General features: G+C 41.5%; 1 pseudogene; it reads left to right on the forward strand.

Moving 5' to 3' along the window:
• LOC141127139 (probable helicase senataxin) overlaps positions 1-11,252 on the forward strand; it is a 45,373-nt pseudogene extending 34,121 nt beyond the window's left edge.
• The last annotated feature ends 13,558 nt before the right edge of the window (positions 11,253-24,810 follow it).

Below are 24,810 nucleotides of genomic sequence, written 5' to 3' on the forward strand. Positions count from 1 at the left end.
CCTTAGTAGAACAGCGCCACTTTCCCTTTCTTTTGAGTTATATATTTTTTCTGGATTTCACCTAGGTGAATTTTCTATATAGGGAGGCAGCAGTTCATTCTTAACCTAAGCGTGGAATTTTCTATTTATATTGGCCTACATTGATGAAGAAATTACATTTAAAAATTGTATTTATTTTTTTTGGGATGTTTTATAGCAGAAAGTAAAAAATATATTTTTTTTCAAAATTGTCCTTTTTTTTTTTTTCACCGCAGAGGTGATCAAATACCACCAAAAGAAAGCTCTATTTGTGGGCAAAAAGTGACCTAAATTTTATTTGGGTGCAAAGTCGCACGACCGCACAATTGTCAGTTAAAGCAACGCAGTGCCGTACCGCAAAATTGGCCTGGTCAGGAAGGGGGTAAAACCTGGAACTGAAGTGGTTAAATTTGCTCCCTATCTTGCGACCCTATCTGAAAGAACAGCTTCGAACTATGCATCAGGAAAAACACCATTGGATACAAATATAACTGAATACAATAGCACTGTTAGGTTTAGTAGTAAGTCACAGGTTGTTCACTCTAATCTAAATTTTTTTTTTTTAAAGTCCATCCATAGAACAGGTCTGAATTCAGTCCGCCTTGTATCTCTGCACGAAGGAGAGGAGTGCTCTTATAAAAACAAATTGACTCTCCAGTCTGGTGCATATAGCCACTGATATCACAAATGAGCTGGATAAGCAGCGAAAAACCTCTGACAGACACCAGGAGTGGGGAAAAATGGCTGCATCATGGACAATGTTACTGCTGCTCATCCAGCTTAACTCTGATGCTGATGGCCACATTAACAGAAGGAAAAGCCATTCTGACTTACCTCCACAAGGTTTTTTTTTTGTGTGTGTTTTGTTTCAAGATTAAAAGAGAAGTATGTTTTTTTTTGTTTTGTTTGTTTTTTTCCTTGTTATACTTACCTAGGTGGATGCAGCATCAGACTGATGCTGCATCTGTCCCCCACCACTTCTTCACTGAAAACCACACCACCAATCATCGTCGATGGCTCAATTCTCTCACCTCCCCGAGCGGAGAGCTGCTGACTGTGTCAGGATCTCTCCTGCTCTGCTCCTCGACGTTGATTGGAGTGCTGGGAGAGGCAGTCTCGGCGGCTCGCTGAGAGGCTGAGACTGCCATCAGTCCAGACAGCTGGTGGATCCAGACTTCCTAAGTCGGGATGACGCGCTGCCTCAACCGATTATGGAGACGTCAGTGGAGAGCGGACTTCAGACCGCTCTCCGCTGAAAACAGGTCACAGGAGTGCAAAACGAATTGCACTCCTGTGACCCTTTAGGAGAAGCCCAGCCTAAAAAGCTCAGGCTGGACTTCTCCTTTTTTAAAGAAAGTGTCTATACAAATCCAAGAGGCTCTGTTGTCTTTTCTTACTGTTCTTATTCACGATCGCATCATTCAATGCAATCCTGTTTGCTCAATTCTATACCAGAGTGCTGCAGAGGGGCAAAGCCAGATGTGACTGATCGTTCTTTTCCCTTAAAGTGGTTGTAAACCCACATAGAAAAAAAAAAAAAGAGCAGAAGACAAAGGCATAATGAGCTTAGCATACTAACTCATTATGTAATACTCACCTGAGATTGAAGCCCCCGCTGCAGTGCCCCTACACAGCACCAGCCAGCAACCACGCTCCCGGAGCCACGATGATGTCACTCCTGCGCATATATGCGGGAGCCACCGGTAACAGCACACTCACTGAAGCAACGGCACGTACTCATGCCGATAACGTCGGCACATACAGATACAGGGGATATCTCCTAAACCGTGCAGGTTTAGGAGATATCCGGGGTAGCTACAGGTAAGCCTTATTATAGGTGGATCGTAAGGGTTTACAACCACTTTTAGAGAGAGAGATCGAGAGTCTCTTAGTTTTCACTGCTACTGTGGTCTTGGTCCCACTTTAGGTTGGATCACTTTCACTGGAAGTTGGTACCCTCTTCCCTTCCCACGGCCTTCTGGGGCACGTCACAGGTGGGGCCATTCACACAGCGCAGCTGACTTTTCTTATCAACTTGTCTCTGGCTTGGAGAATGTCGGAACTGGCAGCTCAGTCCTAGTCACTGTTCTTCATTTTACATCAGGACAAAGTGGTCTGACAACCTTGTCCTGCCTTTTCTTTTAAAGGTTTTATTATCCTTCTGGGTGAGAATATTGTGCTGCCTTTTTTTTTTTGTGAATGTTTTGCAGGCAGTCAGAATTTACTTGCACAACTTTATTTGTTTTGTGAGATTGGCCCCATACGTTTCCTTAAGTGGCCCTAGTAGCCAGTGCTATTACTGCATGTTGGAGTGACAAGGTTATATATTAAGCATATTCTCAAATGATGGGAGCCCTTTTTTGATCTGTCTGATCTGTGGCATTCCCGGGTCTTTCAGCACCAAACATCTGTCTCCCAGGTATGCAAGGCTGCTAACTGCAGTTACCATGTTTGCCAAGTTCTGTCATGTGGTTGTCACTGCATCAGCTGATTATGGTTTTTCAGTGCAAGGGCTTGCTCCAGTAGTTTATTAAAGAATTTAGGTCCCGAACATTGTTTTTTTCATGTTTTCTGTATAGTGAGCATTTTGCAAAAGTTAGAGGGTTGTTCCTGAAGGTTATGTTGGTTTTATTTTCATATGTTTTGTAGTATCTATATAGATCGATAAAAACTGTTCTAAAAGAAAAAAATGTAAGATAAAGATAAATGTAAGATAAAAAGAAAAAAAAAAAAAAATATATATATATATATATATATATATATATATATATATATATATATATATATATATATATATATATATATATATATATATATATATATATATATATTTTTTTTTTTTTTTTTTTCACAGTGCCTTGAAAAAGTATTCATACCCCATGAAATTTTGCCATGTTACAACCAAAGACGTAAGTGTATTTTATTGGGATTTTGTGTGATAGACCAACACAAAGTGCCACATAATTGTGAAGTGGAAGGAAAATGATAAATGGTTTAAATTTTTTTTACAAATATTTGAAAAGTTGGTGTGCATTTGTATTCCGCTCCCTTTACTCTGATACCCCTTACTAAAATCTAGTGGAACCAATTGCGTTCAGAAGTCTCCTAATTAGTAAATAGAGTCCATCTGTGTGTAATTTAATCTCATTATAAATACAGCTGTTCTACAAAGGCCTCAGAGGTATGTTAGAGAACCTAAGTGAACAAACAGCATTATTGAAGGCCAAGGAACACACCAGACAGGTCAGGGATAAAGTTGTGGAGAAGTTTGAGGCCGGGTTTACACTGATGCGACACGACACTCGTCCTACTTTGGATGCGACTTGAAGTCAGAGAGGCGCCCGACTTCAATGAACGGGGATCCGACTTGGATCCCCGCCAATACCAGGCACTGTGTTTGGTATGAATCTTAAGGGGGAACTCCACACCAAATTTTAAATAAAAAACTGGCATGGGTTCCCCCTCCAAGAGCATGCCAGGCCCTTCGGTCTGATCTGGATTTTAAGGGGGACCCCCCAAAATCCATACCAGACCCTTATGCGAGTACACAGGCTGGTCAGCAAAGGGCGCCCCCCCTCCCGAACCGTACCAGGCCACAGGCCCTCAACATGAGGGGTGAGTGCTTTGGGGCAAGGGGGCCCTGCGGTCCCCCCCCACCCCAAAGCACCTTGACCCCATGTTGATGAGGACAAGGGCCTCTTCCCGACAACCCTGGCGGGGGGGCTTATCGGAATCTGGGAACCCCGGGGCGTGATGGGGCGGTGATGTCATAAGGGGCGGGGTCCCTGGATATCCCTGGACATCACCCGGTGACCACGCCCTAATGCCTATATAAGTCGTTGCACACTGCACACGCGGCATTACATCGGGAGAGAGCGTCGTGTCAACATCGGAAGAAGACCGGAGGGAAGAAGACGGAGAAGACCGGGCCAATGCTAGCAAAACAGCAGAAGATGGCGGAGAAACCCGGCAAAAGACACCGGAGAGCGGGAGAAGATGCCGGAGAGAGCAGAGAAGTCAGAGAGACCCCCGGAACGGCCAAATAAATTACTTTAAAAACCAGTCTAGTGTGTTTTTTTTATGACACTTTTTTCCCCCAGGTGAATGGGTAGGGGTACGATGTACCCTATACTCATTCACATAGGGCGGGGGACTGGATCTGAGGCCCCCTTATTAAAGTGGGCTCCCGGATTCCCATAAGCCCCCTGCCCATAGACCCCGACAACCAACGACCAGGGTTGTCGGGAAGAGGCCCTTGTCCTCATCAACAAGAGGACAAGGTGCTTTGGGGTGGGGGGGCGGCAGAGTGCCCCAAAGCACCCACTCCCCTATGTTGAGGGCATGTGGCCTGGTACGGTTCGGGAGGGGGGGCGCTCGCTCGTCCCCACCCCCTTTCCTGACCGGCCGGGCTGTGTGCTTGGATAAGGGTCTGGTATGGATTTTGGGGGGACCCCCACGCCGTTTTTATGGCGTAGGGGGTTCCCCTTAAAACCAAAGGGCCTGCTATGCTCTTGGAGGGGGAACCCATGCCGTTTTTTTATGGCGTAGGGGGTTCCCCTTAAAACCGAAGGGCCTGCTATGCTCTTGGAGGGGGAACCCATGCCGTTTTTTTATTTAAAATTTGGCGTGGAGTTCCCCCTCAAGATCATCAGAGCACAATTCGCATGCCAAAGTCGGATCAGGCAAGACGGCGACTTTTGATCCGACTTCAATGATATTCAATTTGCTGAAATAGGATCAAAGTCGGACCAAAGTAGTGCAGGGAGCATTTTCAAAGTTGGATGGACTTATGTCGGACCAGTTAAGACGGCTCCCATAGGGAAACATTGATTTATACGCGACATGAGCTCCTAATGTCGGAGCTTTTTTTCGCACCAGTGTAAACCCACCTGAAGCAGGGTTAGGTTATAAAAAAAAAATATCCCAAGCTTTGAACATCTCACAGAGCACTGTTCAATCCATCATCCAAAAATGGAAAGAGTATGGCACAACTGGAAACCTACCAATGTCACTCTCTAGCTGTGCAAAGCTGGTAGAGACATCTCCAAAAAGACTTGCAGCTGTAATTGGAGCGAAAGGTGGTTCTACAAAGAATTGACAAATGCACACCACACGTTTCAGATATTTATTTGTAAAAAAAAAATTTAAAACCATTTATCGTTTTCCTTCCACTTCACAATTATGTGCCACTTTGTAATCTATCACACAAAATCCCAATACAATACATGTACGTTTTCGGTTATAACATGACAAAATGTGGAAAATTTCAAGGGGTATAAATACTTTTTCAAGGCACTGTAAATTCCATATCTTGGAGCACTGTAAAGGACACGCTGGCCTCTATGGCTTTGTTACTTTACATTGCTTGCTACAATACTGAAGACTCAGGGATTGTGATAGTGTTATGGGGAGGCGCCCAGGGGGTGTGTTTTCAAAAGCTTTGCCAGTGTCCAATCACATAAAAATATGAGCCTATACCCAGGGTCTATGAATAACTCTACTGTTTTTTTCATGCTTTTCTGTTGCATTGAAATGTTTATTCTTGTCATGCTTTTCTGTTAGGACGACAAAATGTGGACCTGATCCAGATGATGATGACTTTGTGACATGCAGTTAAGCTGTGTACAGTTTTAATACTGAAAAACTTAAAAAGGTAAAACTCTTAAAGCAGACCTTTTCCCCTTTTGATAAAATTGTGAGAAAAAATGCATGCTTATGTAACATTTCCTAACTATTTTGTAGACATATTTTTTGCTTTACTTACCTGTTTTGTATCCCACTTTCTGGCCTCCATGAAAGCAGTGGCGAGGTAGCCCCAGCTGCTCAGATCCCCCCTGGGAAGGGAACAATGCCTTTAGGGGAAATCTAGTACCTAAACCGCAAGCTCTTGCAGCACTGTCATATTGCTGATATACGAAGAGCAAGTATGTGCCATACAAAGTAACATTAATTGAACTTCTCCCCCAAGATCTTATAAGATCTTGGGAAATGTTTTGTTTATTTTATGCCATGTGTGCAAGATCACAAGGATATAAGTAAGTATGATTATTTACCCTTTATACATTCTTAACAAGTTTATAGAGTAGGAAGGGTGGGGGGTCCTGTTTAAACATACAGATTGTCAATAATAAACAGGTGTACATTTGTCCAAAGAGTGAACCTTTTAATCACACGCTGAAGGCTGAAGTAGCAGTCATCAGCTTGTGTGTTTTTTGTTCAACTGGCTCCCTGCTTGAAGGTGAAAGTGATGCGTTGGCTCCCTAGCTGCTGAACATTTTAACAGAGCCAGCAGTGTGGTGCTGCCCCCTCCCTCCATGGTTCCTGGGCTTTCTCCCTCTTACTGGTAGCCCGGGACCACAACCGGCGGCTTTAGGGGAGAGCGATGTGAAACTGAGGTAAATCCATGCCTTGTTTTCACATGTAAACATTGGAACTGGAAGTAACAATGATTTTGGCACTTACGATTTTCAGATCCACCATTTTTTGGCCTGTACAGCAAGGGGACACATCTCGCCAAGCCGATCTGTGCTTGGTTAGACCCCTAATGTCTCCATAAAGAGTATCTGTCATCTGCCCAATGCAATTACATGTTTTTTTTTTATAATCCTTTTGTGTTGGTAATCAAGTAAAATTTAAATTAAAAGGAAAAAAAAATGTATTTAAAACAATTGCCATAACCCCTATTGCACCACACATGTGACATATTGTTGAGAACGTCAGTGAGAGCAATAATTCTGGCACAAGAATTCCTAGTTAATTCTAAATTAATGAGCTGTAAATGAAAAGCTGCAAAGTGTCACCTATGGTGATTTTTTTTTTTGCAATATCACAGGCGCACACAATTTCAACCACTTGCTGACCAGGCCTTTTCTGGCACTTTTTGTTTACAAGTTAATTCAGTATTATTTGCTAGAAAATTACTTCGATTCCCCAAACATTATACTTTTTTTTTTTTTTTTTTTAGCAGAGACCCTAGGGAATAAAATGGCGGTCGTTGCAATTTTTTCAAATGTAATTTTTTGGGAAAAAATACTTTTAATGAAATAAAAAAAAACAAAACACAATATATACCCAAGATGATATTACACCAAGTAAATAGATCCCTACAATGTCACGCTTTAAAATTTTGCACGCTTGTGGAATGGTGACAAACTATGGTACTCCAAAATCTCCATAGGCAACGTTTTAAATGCATTTACAGGTCACCTGTTTAAAGTTACAGAGGAGGTCTAGTGGTAGAATTATTGCTCTCGCTCTAATTTTTGAGGTGATACCTCACGTGTGGTGCGAACACCGTTTACTTACGTATGTATTTGCTTTTGTGCACGAGCACGGAGGATTGGGGGCGCTTTTAAAAATTTTTTTTTTTTTTTTTATCACTTTTACTCCTTTTACAAGGAATGTAAACATCCCTTGTAATAGGAATAAGGATGACAAGTCCTCTTTATGGAGAGATCTAGGGTCAAAAAGACCCCCAAATCTCTTCTTTACCTTTTTAAAAGTAAAAAAGATTAAAAAAAAAGTACTTCCTGCCTGGACAGGAAGTGATGCCATGACGACGCTCTGGTCCTCCAAGGCCATAGAGGCAATCTAGAGTATGTACTCTTTGATCGCCTATGGGAGGCAGGTGCCCGCACCATCAGATCGTTTCTCTGGCAAACCGGGGGAAATGATGAGCCCGAGCAACTCCGGCAGGAGGGGCGGAATGTGCCCACCCACCGCTTTTGAAAGCATTCCAGCGGCTCATGAGCCATTCTAAACGCTTTCAAGAGAGAGCAAGAAGCTGGCTGAAAAAAACCATACGGTTATGGCCGCTCTCTTCGGCCATAATCCCAGTAAACCACTTGCAACCTGCAAAGTATATATACGTATTGCAGTCGGCAAGTGGTTAATCTGTGGCATGTTTGGTATATATTTGCTTGATGCAACCTCACCTTTTATATTTCACCAACAATGGGTATTGTATTGTGTGTGTGTGTTTGCTATATTTATTATATTTTGTTTCCTAAAAATCTGTATTTAACAAATAGTTGCGCAATTATCACGACATAAAAATTTGCAACTATCGTTTTTATTCTACAGTACCTCTGCTTTCAGAAAATGTATAATGTTCTGGGGATTTAAGAAATTGTATTGCCAAAAATGAAGATTATTACATGTGTGCAAAAATGAAAAAATGTGCTCTAGACCTCATTTGGTTAAAAAAATTGTTTTACAAAGTTATTGGTAACTGCATTTTTTAATGCTGTGTTGTAATTTTTTTCCTTTTGTTATTACTTTGTAGGAAGCTGGTTGGAAAAGTGCAATTTGCCCAGACTATTGTCCTAATATGTATGAAGATATGCTGAGCCTTGCTAGCATACTCCAATCTGACATTGGTCAGGATATACGTGTCCACAGTAGCACCTTTCTATGGTTCATCCCTTATGTTCAATCTGTCATAGACCTTAAAGACTTAGGAGTCACTTACATTATGGAAGTGATTCACCAACTGTACACTAAAATAAAGGTTGTCTTCACTCAGGCACGCAGCCAGTGTGACAAAGTAACAGAATTCTTTGTCAGAGTCTTGGTTGCTATCATTGAACTGCATCAAAGTAAAAAGTGCCTTCATTTCCTCTGGAACAGCTCGCACAAGTGGGTTGAAGCCATTGTCAAGGGTTCCCTGCTTCCAGTCAAAAGCCCAAGAGTTACATCCACCTCCAGCATTAACTTCTTCCCTCATTTCTCAGACTCCTTCCTCTGTGCAATTTGCTTGCATGCAATTAATTAGGAGCTTTTTACAAGAAGGTTTTCAGCTGGGGCAGCAAGCAGCTTGCAAACAATATTTAGACAAATTCAACCTAGTTATCAGAGGAAATTTATTAAGAAACTTGGATCTTAGTCTGAGGTTCAAGGATTGCAAACCTGTCTCACTCAAGTCATTAAAAGTATTAAGGATGAGGTATGCAGCATTCCTAGTTCTTCCGCTGATCAAAGTCCAGCAAGCCTGATCCAGGCTGTTCCCTTTATTAAGACAGAAAAAATGGATGCAGAATGTTATGGATCCAGCATTACTTCTCCACATAACTTACTTGATGTTCCTCTCCACCCCTTAGAACGTAGGAAACAATTAAAAATAAATACGAAAGAGAGGCACCTGACTGTAGTTCATACCTAAAGACCCATATTAAACAGGAAAAGTTAGATGATGCAAGTATGTTTATTTCTGCCCAAAAGGAACCAAAAAGACTGGCAGCAGGATGGCAATCCAAAATATCTAAAGTCATTGCAAATGCTCCAAGTTTGAAGCCAACCACAGCAAATGTAGTGGCTGAAAGTAAAATAAGCAGCAGTGAAGGGAACTCCAGCACTGCACAAAGGCCATATGAAATGGCTAAAGAGCAGAAAGATTTGTTGCTAAAAGCAAAAAGTTGCAGTAATGAATGTGAGTCAGAGGATTTAGTTGACAGTGATGAAAATCTCAGAAAGAGTGTGTCAAGGTGGCACAGATGAAAGGGTCCAATTTTTCTGCTGATTCAAATCAGCAGGGGTCTGATGTACCAGAGTATTCTATAAAAAGGAAAGTTAAAGGGGCAACCAGAGCTATTGGGGAGGATGATATTTCCTCCAAAGCAAAATCTGATCATATTAGAACAATCTCAGATGACACTGACCCAGAAGAAGAACCTGTTTGCAAATCTATTTCAATACAAAAGCAGGACATTGGTCAAAATACTTCAGAAAAACCAGTACAGAGACCAGATCAAGTCTGAGCCTTGCAATCCAAGCTTTGAGGAGTATGATTCACAATGTTTTGAATTTGAAACCGAGGATGATATATGTTCTGCTTGGAGTGACTCGCTGTTGGAGGAGACTAAGCCTAATTTTGTCCAAGAAAATAAATCCTCAAGGCCAGAGACCAACAATATTGGGGACTTTGACCAAAACAATGATCTCAATCAGTGGGGGTATGACACCGACTATGTTTCTGATGAAATAATAGAGTGCAGCTAAAGATGCAGAACAGCAATTTAAACTAGCAACCTCTACTGCAAACACCCCATCTAGAAAAGATCATGGTGTTAATAAAGCAGCACATGAGAATGTGAATTCCAGCGCGTTTTATGAAAAAAGATCTCATGAGTTTGTCGCAGAAACAGACACTAAAATAAAACAGCCCAAATTAGCTAAAGAACCAGTTTCTTTCCATGCCAAATGTAGGAACACAAAATCTCCAGCAACACAAAGGAAACTGCGAAAGCAAACAAAGCTAAAAGTCCTTTAAAAGGCCAGGGACATGTTAGGAAGAATGGAAGCCCAGGTAAAGCTTCCCCTGCTGTGGTGCCACCAAATAAAATACACAAGTGTCCTGAACCAGCTTCCACTGTTGAAAAACTAAGTTTGAAAAAGGCTCCCCGCAAAGCTTTTCATCTGTCCCTAAGATCACCTGATAGCTTGGCCGAATTACGGAATTATGGCAAGTCCGCGGGACTTGTTGAGACTAGAAAGCGTAACTCAAAACTGATTTCACCACAGTCACTTTTAGTAAAAGTTACTAAGTATTTGACTTGCCAGGATAAACAGTTTTATCGACGGTCCAGACCTAAGGAGACAGAGAAAAGGAGATTGAGTAGTGATGCTGAAAACGGTGACAAAAATGCAGGTATGGCAACAAAGCAAAGTGGACACAAGCTAGGGGATCAGACCTCTCTTCCAGGTCAACTGAGCAGAACAGAGAGAATGGAGAGGTCAAAACAGCAAGAACCCCAGAGACTGGAGCTTATGGATGCAAAAAAGGGTATATGGGCAGTTCTAAAACGACTAAAGATACTGAAACGAATGACCATCCTGTTGCCGAGTTAGTGCCGCAGTCGAATTTTCAAGAGAAAATTTCTCAGCCTACCATGCCATGTACTCATGATGATCATAAAGATGATGATGACTTGTTTTTAACACAGGCAGATCCAATTGATACGGATTCGTGCTCACAATTAGAGACTAATATACACGTTGGCAAACCTCAAGATATGTGTCCGTCCAGTGTGGTTGACCATTCGCCATCAGTCTCTCAGCGGACGAATGTATGAAAATGTAGTTTTAAGGACTGCACCGAGTTTGTCACAGTTTCTGGTGATAAGTGTCCTATACATTCTGATATCACTCCGATATCTGAAATATCAACCAACTATCCCACACAAAAAAAAAACACCATCAAGGGAATCGATTTCCCAAATCCCAAATGCACTCCCTGATTCACTTGAATTGGGTCTCAACAACCCGTCTTTTTTTAGAACGAATTCTAGCAGGTGTCAAGCCAGCACAGCCCAATCTCAATACATATACACAAGTGTAGTAATATGACTGAACAGAAGTGACTCCATTTTGTGCGGCCATAAAGTCATATAAATTCATATATCTTCACTTTTATCAGACTTAAAGCACACATATAGGAAAATATAGCTCGCGTAAGCAGTTTTATTCTGTACTGTCTAAACAATTGTGGCTCAGTATGTCTGGACCACCTTTCCTGTGTAATGAGACCTGAAACAGGGAAGCAGATGGTATAAGTTACTGTAGTGACCTATGTCAGCCATTTTGTGAAAGGTTAATCATCTGACCAGTAATGATATGAAATTTACACCCCTGTATTAACCACTCCCATCTTCCATATTATGATTGGTTAGTGATGACCATATATAAATTGTATACTCGCCCAGAATAACACAGATAGCTTCTTGGTGAACACAAAAAGAGATCATGCAGAGTCTAAATGTGCAAAGCTATCTCCTCAGTACTGAGAGGATCTTGTGAGTGTGGTAATTGCTGTGATTATATCTAGCTGGTCTTGTCCGGTATACGGAAATACCGTTTGATTCTCTTCAATAGGAGGCACTACTGGGATAAGGTATTCACCTGTGGTAAGGTTTTTTTCTTGCCTCAGGTCTGATAAAACCTTAGTCTCTTAAATTTTAGAAAAAAAAAAGAGAAGGGAAACGGACCATCTCTGTTAAGACGTGGCTTTGCATGAGGTAGGGTGCTTTCAACAAGGGTTCTAGCCTCCCCACCAGCTCTCTCTTTTTACCCTTGGTTGAACCTTTTTCTGTACAGGCAGGTGTGGGTGCCTCCCCTGAAGACTCAGTCTCACAGTCCTCTTCCCCTTCATCAGATATGTCTGGTGCAGTAGAGGCACCCTGTCCCGATGCCACCTGGGAATCCTCTTCCACCACCTTCTGTACCTGTGCCTGTCGCTGAACAGTGATCTGCACACTGTACCGACCCACAAACAGGGTAAGTTTACACAAAAATCCTTATTTTAACAACACCTTTTATCTGATAATTCAAATTAATTTAGCTGTGACACTTTAACGTCCTTATTTTAAACAAAACTCTTTCTGTGTTAATTTCCTTAACTGCCCGAAACCTCCTCTCTCGGCTGTCCTTTAAGGTCTCTTTCCTCAAATATACTTTGTGATCAATAAATACATGAAAACGAATATCTCCGCATTTTGCTACAGCAAACATGAAAAATCAATCCTTCAAGCTCGGTATGCCATGCCAGTAAAATGTCCCAACATTCAACGTCCCCTTTAAATCTCAAACAGCTCCGACTGCTAACTTCCTGTTTTTAAAATAAATTTTCGACAGAAAAGAAAAAGCAAGATTAGCAAAAGTTTGTGGGTCCTGGTAGTAATTGCCTTATTAACCCTTATCCTCCTTCCCAAAAAGAGCGTAATATTACGTTTTAAAACTTCTTAACAGTAGGGTAACCAGGGGGACATGGTTACTGTTTTGGGGGGTCTGAATGAGGTAGAGGGAAGTTAAAAGTCTTCCTCCTTCCCCTCGGATCCCCCGAGATTCCCTCTTCACTCCCTGATTCTCCACTTCTGAGCTGGTGAGTCTGGGGGTGTGAATTCTAACACGGATCGCTGGTGAGGCGCTGGGATCGCAGCTTCATGGACTGGCCGTTTCTGTGTCGATCAGTGAGGATTCTCGATGTGCGGACATCATCGGCGGGAGAACATGTTTAAACACTTCTCTCGCGATTTTCTCTGTTTCATGGACTCTTTATGGACTGTGATCAGTGGCAATCCTTTGGGACGGCGCTGTTTGCAGTTTCATAAGACGGACACCTAGGTAAGGGAAAGTTGTTAATAGAGAGAAATGCTTAATTTTATGTGTATGTGAATTTTTGTCTTGTCTTGGAATTCCAATTTAGAGTATAAGTTGTGTTTTCTTCTGAATGCAGATGGATTGTTGGGTAGTTGATATGTGTCCTATGATCCTGTCAAGACAGAGCTCGTTGCTAAAGTGGGCAGGTGAGAGGGACAGGTAGGGTACTCATCTGTGTGTGGTGCTTTAAGAGGATTGAATCACTGATTTGGACAAGGACAAGTTACTATTTGAGTGATTCCTCCTATCCAAAGTATTGTTTAGCACAATGCACGGAGGTACATATCCGCTTGCAGAGATCTGCTATTTTGCTTCAGGTGGAAGAGGGGACCAAACCGCCAACCACGCCTTCACCACTGCTTTTGTGGAGAGCATACTGCTATATTTGCATTCCAAATTCAACGAGTCAGAGAGACTTGCTGAGGTGGAGAATGGATTTCAAAGAAGGATTTAATTGAGAAGAGTTATCTATATAGATTTAAAATGCTATACATGTTGTTGTTAAAATGTTGCAGCTATTGTCAGTCTATTCATGAAATGTGTTGGGCACATATTGGGCTCATACCCAATGCATAGTTAATTGGGAACATTAAAAGGGGATTGTGATAAGTCACTGATAAAATTACATGTTTGCACTGGTACCAAATGTTTTTGTTTTTTTTGAGGAATCTGATCAGATACAATTTCTTTGGGAGTAACAGTTCAGCTTATACATGGGGTAGTTTTGATTACTTAAGTTGGAGTCTGACTTTAAGGACTGTTTTAATGGCGTAGTTGCCTATCCTTACGTTATTGAAATTAAAAGGGTGGTTTTTCGGTATCGACAAGTGTGCTATAGTTCAGATTAATAGATTGTATGTGTGAGGGGATGTTGGGCAGACGGGCACATTTGTTGATGTCGAAGGAAACAATGGGAGCTTTGCACTATATAAGGACATTGCCTTTTATAAAGCAGGGGGATGATTATTTGTGCAAAATGAGTTAATTGTGTTTTAAGCTGTTTTAACATTGATCAGGGATCTTAAAATGTTTGATTTTATCTTTTTTGGTTAATACAGGTTTAAAAATATTATAATTAAGAGTCCATACTACGAAAATAAATAAAGGGAAGTTATGTATTCCAGGCGCTATGCCAGATGAGTTGGTTGGTAAAAAAAGAGGAAGTGCTTTAAGGTTGTGTAATCCTATGCACTAGGGAAAAATATTAAGGTTTTAAAAGGTGTTTAAAGGTGTTCGAAGGGAAAATATGAAAAAATGGAGAGTGAATGGATTGGCCAACTGAATGTGGCATGAGAAAGTGGTGGTATTGTGTTTAATGAATGCACAGCATCATTTTGATTAGTAAAGTATTTTAAGTGTGTGTTTAAAATGTACACAACGCATTGTCCCATATTGTGTTTAAGCCTATGTTCCTGATTATATATTTCCCTAAAAAAATTGGGGTTAAATTAAAATTGATACAGGGATTTTGGTAACAGAAGGGTGAAATTTGGGAAAAATGTTTGAAGAGTTACTGAAATTAAGGAACCAAGATCTAAATACATTGCTGCATATATTGAGTCCATGAGGTACTACAATGTGATGGGGGAAGGATTTGTTTGAAATAAGCAATCAGAATGACTATTCTGGATATTTACCTTTTGAATTCCCAGAGTGTCAATCATGAATTGTTAATGATGTAATGTTGTTTATCCATCAATGTTTTGTTTGTTGATGATGATCAGACATATTTGCAAAGTTGGGAGATTTCTGAGTCAGAATATGTGTTTGGGTAAAATGTTCTGTTCTAAATCCCTCGTGTTCACTTGGGTCCCGGGAATAGAAGAAACTAAAGGGGTTTAAGTTTTGTTGAAGTTCTGCTGTAATACTGGATTTGGAAAAATGTTTAGGTAAAAATATTGAATCTATATAATGAAAACTTGCTGAGAAACATTTTCATTCCTGCATGTTTTACTTATGTTTGAGTCAAATGAAGAATATTGTTTTTAATACCTCCAATGGTTAAGGCCTAAATTGATCAGGTAGATTCTGTAATTACTCATGTCGGATGAGGAGTATCTGCCCCAGCCAGCCAGCATTCACCCACAGCCCCATGCACATGAATAAATGCCCACCCCAGTCATACCCTACACCCCATTCATACCCTGCCCTATACCCTATCCGGATGAATAGATGACTACAGGTTTTACATGGAAATCTTCATTGTTCATCTTTGTTGTTCAAATACCATAGGAGGTGCTTAGATGACTAAATGCGGACTCCTGCTGGAAAGTGTTCCTGGGAATGACACCTTGAGGGCTAGCCAAAATGACGCAAATCCGAGGTCTACGAAATTCCAGTGAGCACCACAAAGAGATCCAGATGCCAGCCCGAAGACCCAAGTCTAGATCCAGTTTGTCTGTGGATATCGATTTCTGTCCTTACAAAGAGGCAGTGTTTTGGGGTATAGAATTCATGTCTGTACATATGGATGATCACAGAATTGAACCAAAGGTTTTGGGAAAAGTTGAGGAGAATGAGAGTTATAATGTGGACATTTCCTTTTCCTTCCTTTTTTTGCAAATTTAATGGACATTCAAAAGCCATCCAAAAGACTTTTTTTTTTATATTTCTTTAGGACCATTTTTATTTGGCCTAAAGGCTGTCATGCCCCTCCCACTTGTTTTTATGAACTGTCATGCCCCTTCCTCCCTTTTGCATCCCATGGACAATTGCTATGCAGCTGAGATTACGTGTTTATTGTTTTCTATTTTTGCATGTTTAGTGTTGTGGACCGGGTGAGGGTCGGGGGCATCTTGGAATTGTTGTTGCAGTGTGCCTGGGATGTGCTCAACCACTTCAGTGTGTAAGATGGTTTGAATTTGCAGCTGTTGGATAATGTTTGGAGGGATGCTGGCATGAGCACTGTACTATATATGTATTGGTTCACATGTCATCCGCCAGCCTCTGTGTTCTGGGGGGGCCCTTAAGGTTATATGTGGCCCACCCGATAACACCACTCATAACACACTCATTAGACATAGAGGGGATGTGTATTCAAAGTCTAAGGGAACTCCAGTGTTTGACACCTCGGATCGTGCCCTAAATCACACTATATATACCTTCATGCATGCCTCTGAACCCCATACTGAGATGGCTAGGCTACTTTCACAGCTTGCCCTTGCAGGATTCTCTGAAGGTACCCAACGGGTCCTTAGCAGACAGCCACTAGCTTTGGGCAACAGCACGTACATTTGTTGTGGAAGCACATGCCATCCATGGATTCCGAGTGATCCCAAGGGATGGTGTTACTTGGCCCCATTGGTTCCGATAATGGGGCTTCCCGGGGACAGTGAGGGACGTCACTTGCTCGAGGCTGGTGTTCATCCTAAATGCCCCCTCAAACAACGTTATGCCAGGTTATTATTTTTGGAAAAGGACATGACCTGGGCATGGTTCCCCTCAGGAACTGGAGGGGGTATTGACATGATGAAAAGGCTAGATAATTCCTTGGGAACCCCCTGGGTAACGTGGGATGGTTTTGTTTCAGTGGAGTATTTTCCTGGATCAAGGATATTGCTGTGTGTATTATAGTGACTTTGCTTTTGGCATTGTTTCTGTGTGCATGCTTTAAGTTTGTTATGTGCGTGTCACAATGCTGAGAAGTCAGTCACCTTCGAGTCTGAAAGAGGGCTCAGGATATACGTGTCCACAGTAGCACCTTCCTATGGTTCATTCCTTATGTTCAATCTGTCATGAACCTTAAAGACTCAGGAGTCGCTTACATTATGGAAGTGATTCACCACCTGTACACTGAAATAAAGGTTGTCTTGAAGACTCAGGCAAGCAGCCAGTGTGACAAAGTGACAGAATTCTTTGTCAGAGTCTTGGTTGCTATCACTGAACTGCATCAAAGTAAAAAGTGCCTTCATTTCCTCTGGAACAGCTCGCACAAGTGGGTTGAAGCCATTGTCAAGTGTTCCCTGCTTCCAGTCAAAAGCCCAAGAGTTACATCCACCTCCAGCATTAACTTCTTCCCTCATTTCTCAGACTCCTTCCTCTGTGCAATTTGCTTGCATGCAATTAATTAGGAGCTTTTTACGAGAAGGTTTTCAGCTGGGGCAGCAAGCAGCTTGCAAACAATATTTAGACAAATTCAACCTAGTTATCAGAGGAAATTTATTAAGAAACTTGGATCTTAGTCTGAGGTTCAAGGATTGCAAACCTGTCTCACTCAAGTCATTTAAAAGTATTAAGGACAAGGTATGCGGCATTCCTAGTTTTTCCGCTGATCAAAGTCCAGCAAGCCTGATCCAGGCTTTACTCTTTATTAAGACAAAAAAAGCCTGCCAAAAGGAATAAAAGTGACCCAAAAAACAGTGAAAAATAAATAAAATCAATTAAAAATGTTTTTTTTAAAGCGCCCCGTCCCGACGAGCTCGCGCCCAGAAGCGAATGCATACCAGAGTAGCGCCCGCATATGAAAAAGGTGATCAAACCACACATGTGAGGTATCGCCGCGATCGTTAGAGCGAGAGCAATAATTCTAGCCCTAGACCTCCTCTAACGCAAAACATGCAACCTGTAGAATTTTTTAAACGTCGCCTATGGAGATTTTTAAGGGTTAAAGTTTGACGCCATTCCACGGGCGGGCACAATTTTGAAGAGTGACATGTTGGGTATCAATTTACTTGGCGTAACATTATCTTTCACAATATAAAAAAATTGGGCTAACTTTACTGTTGTCTTATTTTTTTATTCAAAAAAGTGAATTTTTTCCAAAAAAAGTACGCTTGTAAGACAAATTCAGGCAAATACGGTGTGAAAAAAAGTATTGCAATGGCCGCCATTTTATTCTCTAGGGTGTTAGAAAAAAAAGAAGTAATTTTCTAGCAAAAAAAAACTGTTTTAAACTTGTAAACGCCAAAATCTCAAAACGAGGCTAGTCCTTAAAGTGGAGTTCCACCCAAAAGTGGAACTTCCACTCATCGGATTCCTCCCCCCCTCCGGTGTCACAGTTGGCACCTTTCAGGGGGGGAGGGGGGTGCAGATACCTGTATATTACAGGTATCTGTACCCACTTCCGGCGTAGATAGCCGCAGAATCTGCGGTTATTTACGCCACATCCTGTTCCCCCCCGCTGTCTGCTGGGAAACACACGGGTCCCAGAGACAACAGGGACCAGCCGTATTGCGCTGCGCGACTCGCGCATGCGCAGTAGGGAACCGGGAAGTGAAGCCGCACGGCTTCACTTCCTGATTCCCTTCCCGAAGATGGAGGCGGCAGCCCCCGAGGACCGAGAGACGGTTCGGCCTCAGGTGCCGACATCGCGGGCGCCCTGGACAGGTAAGTGTCCATGTTTTAAAAGTCAGCAGCTGCAGTATTTGTAGCTGCTGACTTTTAAACAAAAAATTTCGGCGGAGCTCTGCTTTAAGTGGTTAATACCATTATTGTATAGAACAGATGTGCAAATGAAAAAAAATTTTTTTTTTTGCTGTGTGTTTACCTTGTTATCGGTCTTTATTGTGGCATTTCCTGTTTCTGACCCCCGCGGGAGTAGCCGTGTATATACTTCATCCCCGGCGTCTCCTTGGAGCTAAGTGTCAGCATTCCCAGGAGGCAGTGCGGATCACCACTGCGAAATATCGAGAGATCGTAAAACCAGAAGTGATGCAGGTCAGGTGATGAGGGCGTATCGAAAATTGCCATTTTAAATGAGGGCAAGCAGGTACATTTTCCCATTACTACCTGAACACACGATGCTAACGCAGCAGAACAGACAACGGAGGACACGAGGCAAACGCTTAAAAGTTCACCATCTGACCAGCTATTACAACAATAACAAAAGGTAAGTAATCTTAATTATACTGTATAAATAGACTCATTATGTGTCTAATTATGCACTTATTTGTATTGTGTAACTGTATACTGTATTTTTCTAGTAATCATTCAGCTGAAATATTTAAAATTAAATATTTGTAAAAACTGGTAAGTATTGTTGTATCTAGTGTTTTTATATGCTATGTTATGTTGTGTATTTTTTTTTTTTTTTTAGCAATGCTATAGGAGTGTATTGTAGTAATTTATTTTATTTTGTATGCATGATTTTTTGGTTATGTATTGTTCCACCACATAATTATTTTCTTTAACGTTTATATATTATATTATTTTTTATTTTTAGCAACAATTGAATATTGTATTACATTTTATTTATCGCCATTTATTTTTAAATTTAAATCGTTTTATTATTTTAAATTAATACTTTAAATCACATTAATTTTAATACTGTATATGTGATTTTTTTTGTTTGTATATTTTTATTTATTTTCTACAAATATTTTTTATTTTAATTGATGATTAATTTTTTTTTTTTTTTTTAGATAAAATTGTACTTTAATTCGGTACGGAAAAGAGATTTATTTACGTCAACGATAACTGCCATAGATTTACAGGTATGTTAAAATATAACTTTTTTTGTTAGATGTCTGTTTTACTGTAATTTTTTTTTTTTTTTTTTGTGGTAAATTTTTTTTTTTTTTTTGGTTTTAAAATTTTTTTTATTTATTTATTAATGGCTAAATATTTTAATTTATTTTCTAACAATATTTTTATTTGTTTATTACCTTAGAGATACTGAAGGTCTGTTATCAGACTTCTTGGACTGCTTATCGCTTTCTTCTACAGCTTTTAATTCAGGTAAGATAATAAATGTGTGTTTTTTTTTTTTATATATATATATATATATATATATATATATATATATATATATATATATATATATATATATATATATATATATATATATATATATATATCTCTATCTATATAGATAGAGATATATATATATATATATATATATATATATATATATATATATATATATATATATATATATATATATATATATAACTTAGGAGTCGCTTACATTATGGAAGTGATTCACCACCTGTACACTGAAATAAAGGTTGTCTTGAAGACTCAGGCAAGCAGCCAGTGTGACAAAGTGACAGAATTCTTTGTCAGAGTCTTGGTTGCTATCATTGAACTGCATCAAAGTAAAAAGTGCCTTCATTTCCTCTGGAACAGCTCGCACAAGTGGGTTGAAGCCATTGTCAAGTGTTCCCTGCTTCCAGTCAAAAGCCCAAGAGTTACATCCACCTCGGCATTACCTTCTTCCCCCATTTCTCAGACTGCTTCCTCTGTGCAATTTGCTTGCATGCAATTAATTAGGAGCCTTTTTAAGAGAAGGTTTTCAACTGGGGCAGCAAGCAGCTTGCAAACAATATTTAGACAAATTCAACCTAATTGTCAGAGGAAATGTATTAAGAAACTTGGATCTTAGTAAGTCTGAGGTTCAAGGATTGTAAACTGTGCTCATTGAAACCACACTTGAACCCGTTACTGCTGATCCCGGAAATTCTACATGTGTTCATATTTGCCATAGTCACCACATTGCCTTTGGACCTCATGGCAGTCCTTGATTTTCCCTCCTATATTTCCCCTCCTATACCATGACGAGAAGCGCCCCTTCATTATACTGGGCCAATCCTCCTGAAGCTGTTCTAAACACATCGCAGTACTGAACAAAATACCCCCAAATATACAAAAAGGCCAGGTGGCCCTTGACTAACCCTGTATTTTTGGCAGACTTATATCCTGAAACAGAACCCATTCATGAAGGTTTTTCTTTTATCCAGTTAATGTTAGGAGCCTCACCGGATTCCACACGACCCCCTCACCGACTCAGAACAGTTTTAATCCTCAACGAAAGATTTAGTGGGGTTTTTTTCAGGTTTAGGGATCCGCAGCTCACTGTGTTTGGGATGGCTGAGCGGGGTGGGGGGTTTGGGGTTTTGGATAGAGTTTTTTTTTTTTTTTTATCTTCTTTTTGCAATTCTTGCACTTCGTTATGGTTGCTGCCTTGAGCAGACGAAGTTGGTTGTTCATTTTTACTACTATAGCTGATCTCACGAACCTGACTTTAAATCACCACATTGTACTGTATGCATGCTTAGATATGTTATGGATGACACGACCAAGCAGGCTTTATATATGGTGGTATCCTTATGTGATTAATTGGTACTGTCTACACTGACATGGCGAAACCATTAAGAATAGTCTCATGGAATACTAGGGGTTTGAATGTACCTCAGAAGCGGTCCCTGGTCTTTTCAGTTTTAAAAAAAGTCGCCCTCATATAATCTGTCTCCAAGAAACTCCCCTTACTGGCACTAAGGTGAGAGCCCTTAAACGCCCGTGGCTGGCCCAAACATATCACGCCACCCATACAAATTATTCCCGAGGGGTCTCTATTATACTAGCCAAATCTTTTGCCTCTGAAATCTTAGTCAATACCAACCCTGATGGGAGATTTATCATACTCATCCTACGAATTGCCTCTGTGATATTTACCCTTGTAAACATTTATATTCCTCCCCCATTTTCGGTGGAGGTATTGTCAAAATTGTCACTTCAGCTATTATCTAGACCTCCAGGCCCCATACTTTATGTGGGCGACTTTAATGCCATCTTGGACCCGACTAGGGATTGCTTGGAGGGTGGTGGTAGACCCTCCCCCTCCTTTTGTGGACTGGGCACAGGTTTATGATCTCACGGAGGTGTGGCGTTGGAAACATCCAGATGTCTGTCAATACTACTGCCGCTCGGATTCTTTCCATACTATGTCTTATTGATCTGGCATTTGCCACGATTGACACCCTTCCCATTATGTCTGCAGTGTCCTACTTCATATTCCTATCGCCTACATTCCTGAATGAGCTCTCAAATTTGGGTGCTGCAGCTGTATACTGGTTCAAGTCACAATGAAGATATTTGCCAGCACACCATGGAACGACATAAATGGCGTCCAAACGGATAATTTATTGCATGAACACAAGGAGAGTGCAACGTTTCGGAGTCATGCAAGACCCCTTTGTCAGGCATGTGATAAATGTGGGGTAACAGCGAAAAGAATTTAAATAACCATCAACCAATCAGAAAAAAACAAAGCTCCTCCCACCCCCAGACTGGTATGACCTCACAAATCCCGCCAAAACAGCTCAAATAATTCAAATACATTAGCACAATATCACAGATTTGAGAAAAAAACATGTCAAAAGAAGGGTTTAGTAAAATGACATGTTGATAATGCCTTTGTAGTACCTTTCTATTATTGTAACGGCATGTGTCCCCAATCACTGTGGGGATGGACCAGCTGCTGGGGGGCATCTGTATGCAGCGCACAATCTTGTTATAGATTGGCAGCATCCTCGCACTGCCGACGTCACACGTCTTCCATGCCTCGGCACAACTGCGTCCCTGGTTGCTCGGATACCGCCGCTGCATTGCGCACGCACGGTCTGCGATCACTGCCGCGATCCGCCCTTCAGCTTCTAAGCCTTGCACTCTTGTTAGACCTTGTGCAAAAACACATGTTGTACACTACCCAGAAATTATTTGAACATGGTAACAAAGCTGGTCGCCTCCTGGCATACCTGACCAGACCCAACCTCCTATTTCTATCCCTTGTATCCTAACTACACAGGGCCAGATTAGCGATACCCCGGGGGATATCATGGAAACTTTGCTAGACTTTTACAAAAACCTTTACACATGTAGAGTTGACTACACCGAAGCCCAACTGAATGACTACCTGGCTGATAAATCTCCCCTCCCTAACGTCTGAGGGGAGCGTTGTGTTGGAGGCACCGATCTCGGCAGACGAGATCGCTGTTGCCATCTCGCAACTGCCAACACATAAAACACCAGGCTTGGATGGTTTTCTGGCCGAATGGTATGCCCAGTTCAAGAAACTATTATGCCCATTTCTCTTACATACATATAACAAAGCACTGGATGTCGAACCCCCCCCCCCCCCCCCCCATGCGGGAAGCTCTGATCGTATTACTATGAAAACCTCGCAAAGACCCTCTTAACTGCCACTCATATCGCCCAATATCCCTTATAAATGTAGATGTTAAAATCCTGGCCAAAGTGCTGGCAAGCCGTTTGAATACAGTAGTCGCAACCCTGGTCAACAGTGATCAGGGAGGCTTTATACCAGGCCGGTCCACTAGAATGAACATTCATAGACTGTTTCACAATATACAATACCCACATGACTGCCCCCTACCCGTGCTATAGTATCCCTGGACACCTGCAAAGCCTTTGATAGTGTGGAATGGTCTTATCTTTTTCAGGTATTACAGCTGTATGGATTTGGACCCAGGGTGATAGCCTGGATAAATCTCCTTTATACCTCCCCAGTCGCTCAAATTCAAGTCAACTCGCGTGTAACCGATCCATTCCCGATTACCAGGGGCACAAGGCAGGGGTGTCCATTGTCACCCCTCCTCTTTGCCCTGGCTATGGAGCCGCTTGCAGTACGGATTCGCTCCTCCCTCTTAATTAAAGGTCTCCCCATTGCCACTATAGAGGAGCGGGTTTCGCTGTACGTGGATGATACCCTGGTATACCTGGCTGACACTCACAAGTCCCTCCACGTGCTGCTTTCTGAAATTAACACCTTCGGCGACTACTCTGGATTCCGGGTGAATTGGGATAAGTCAAATCTTTTTCCCTTAGACACTGCTGCGGCCCCTCCGATTCACCCGGACTCTCGATTTACAGGTTGTGTCCTCCTTTAGGTATCTTGGGGTCATGGTGCAGACACCTTTGTCTACATATATAGTTAATAATCTTGAATCCCTACTATCTCAATTACAAGAGCAAACCAGACGTTGGATGGACTTGCTTCTGGATCTTAGCGGTAGAGCTAATGCCCTTAAAACGATCTACCTACCTAAATTACTGTATGTCCTGGCAAACTCTCCTTGTATAATCCCTAGGTCTTTTTTAAACGTATTGATACGATCTGCACAGCATTCTTATGAAATGGCCGATCCCCTCGGGTGGCACCGGAGATTCTAAGACTGCCAGCACAATTGGCGTTTCCTAACTTTTACCTATACTACCTAGCGTCCCAATTGGTCCATATACATGACTGGTTGCACCCAGCTACAGCCAATGCATGTACCACCACAGAGGGAGCCATTGCGTCTTCCTTAGAGACACTCCAGAACATCATCTACCGAGGCTGGGTCCCAGACCGGCCTGGCACATCCATATTAAAAGCCTCCCTTACATTATTTCGCACCATTGTCTCAAAGATATCTAAACAATCCTGGTTGACCTCCCGCAATAACCCTCTGTGGTTTAATCCCAATCTACAGGAATTATAATCCCTATCTGACCCCAACCATTGGTATTCTAAAGAGGTTAAATACCTATGTCACTTATATGATGCACAGGGCTTCAAATCTTTCCACCAGCTACGTACTGACTTTGAACTGCCACGCTCATACCTATTCTACTACTATCAATTCTGACATGCTGTCCATACCCAATTTGGTTCCTGGAGAAACTGCTAAGGCACCCTGACCCCCCCCCCAAACTGGTTTCTACCTACTATAGTGCCCTCGTTACTTTTTTTAATACTAGATTCCATAGGGCTCAAGCAAAGTGGACATCTATGGACATTTCCTTGACAGATGAGGATTGGTCCGAATTTAGTAAACATACAAAACTTCAGTTATTGCATCCAGGGACCTTATTATACACATTCAAATCTTTCATCACTCCCACCTCCCACCAGCCAGATTC

Source organism: Aquarana catesbeiana, linkage group LG02, assembly GCF_042186555.1.
Source record: "Aquarana catesbeiana isolate 2022-GZ linkage group LG02, ASM4218655v1, whole genome shotgun sequence".
Classification (NCBI taxonomy): Eukaryota; Metazoa; Chordata; class Amphibia; order Anura; family Ranidae; genus Aquarana; species Aquarana catesbeiana.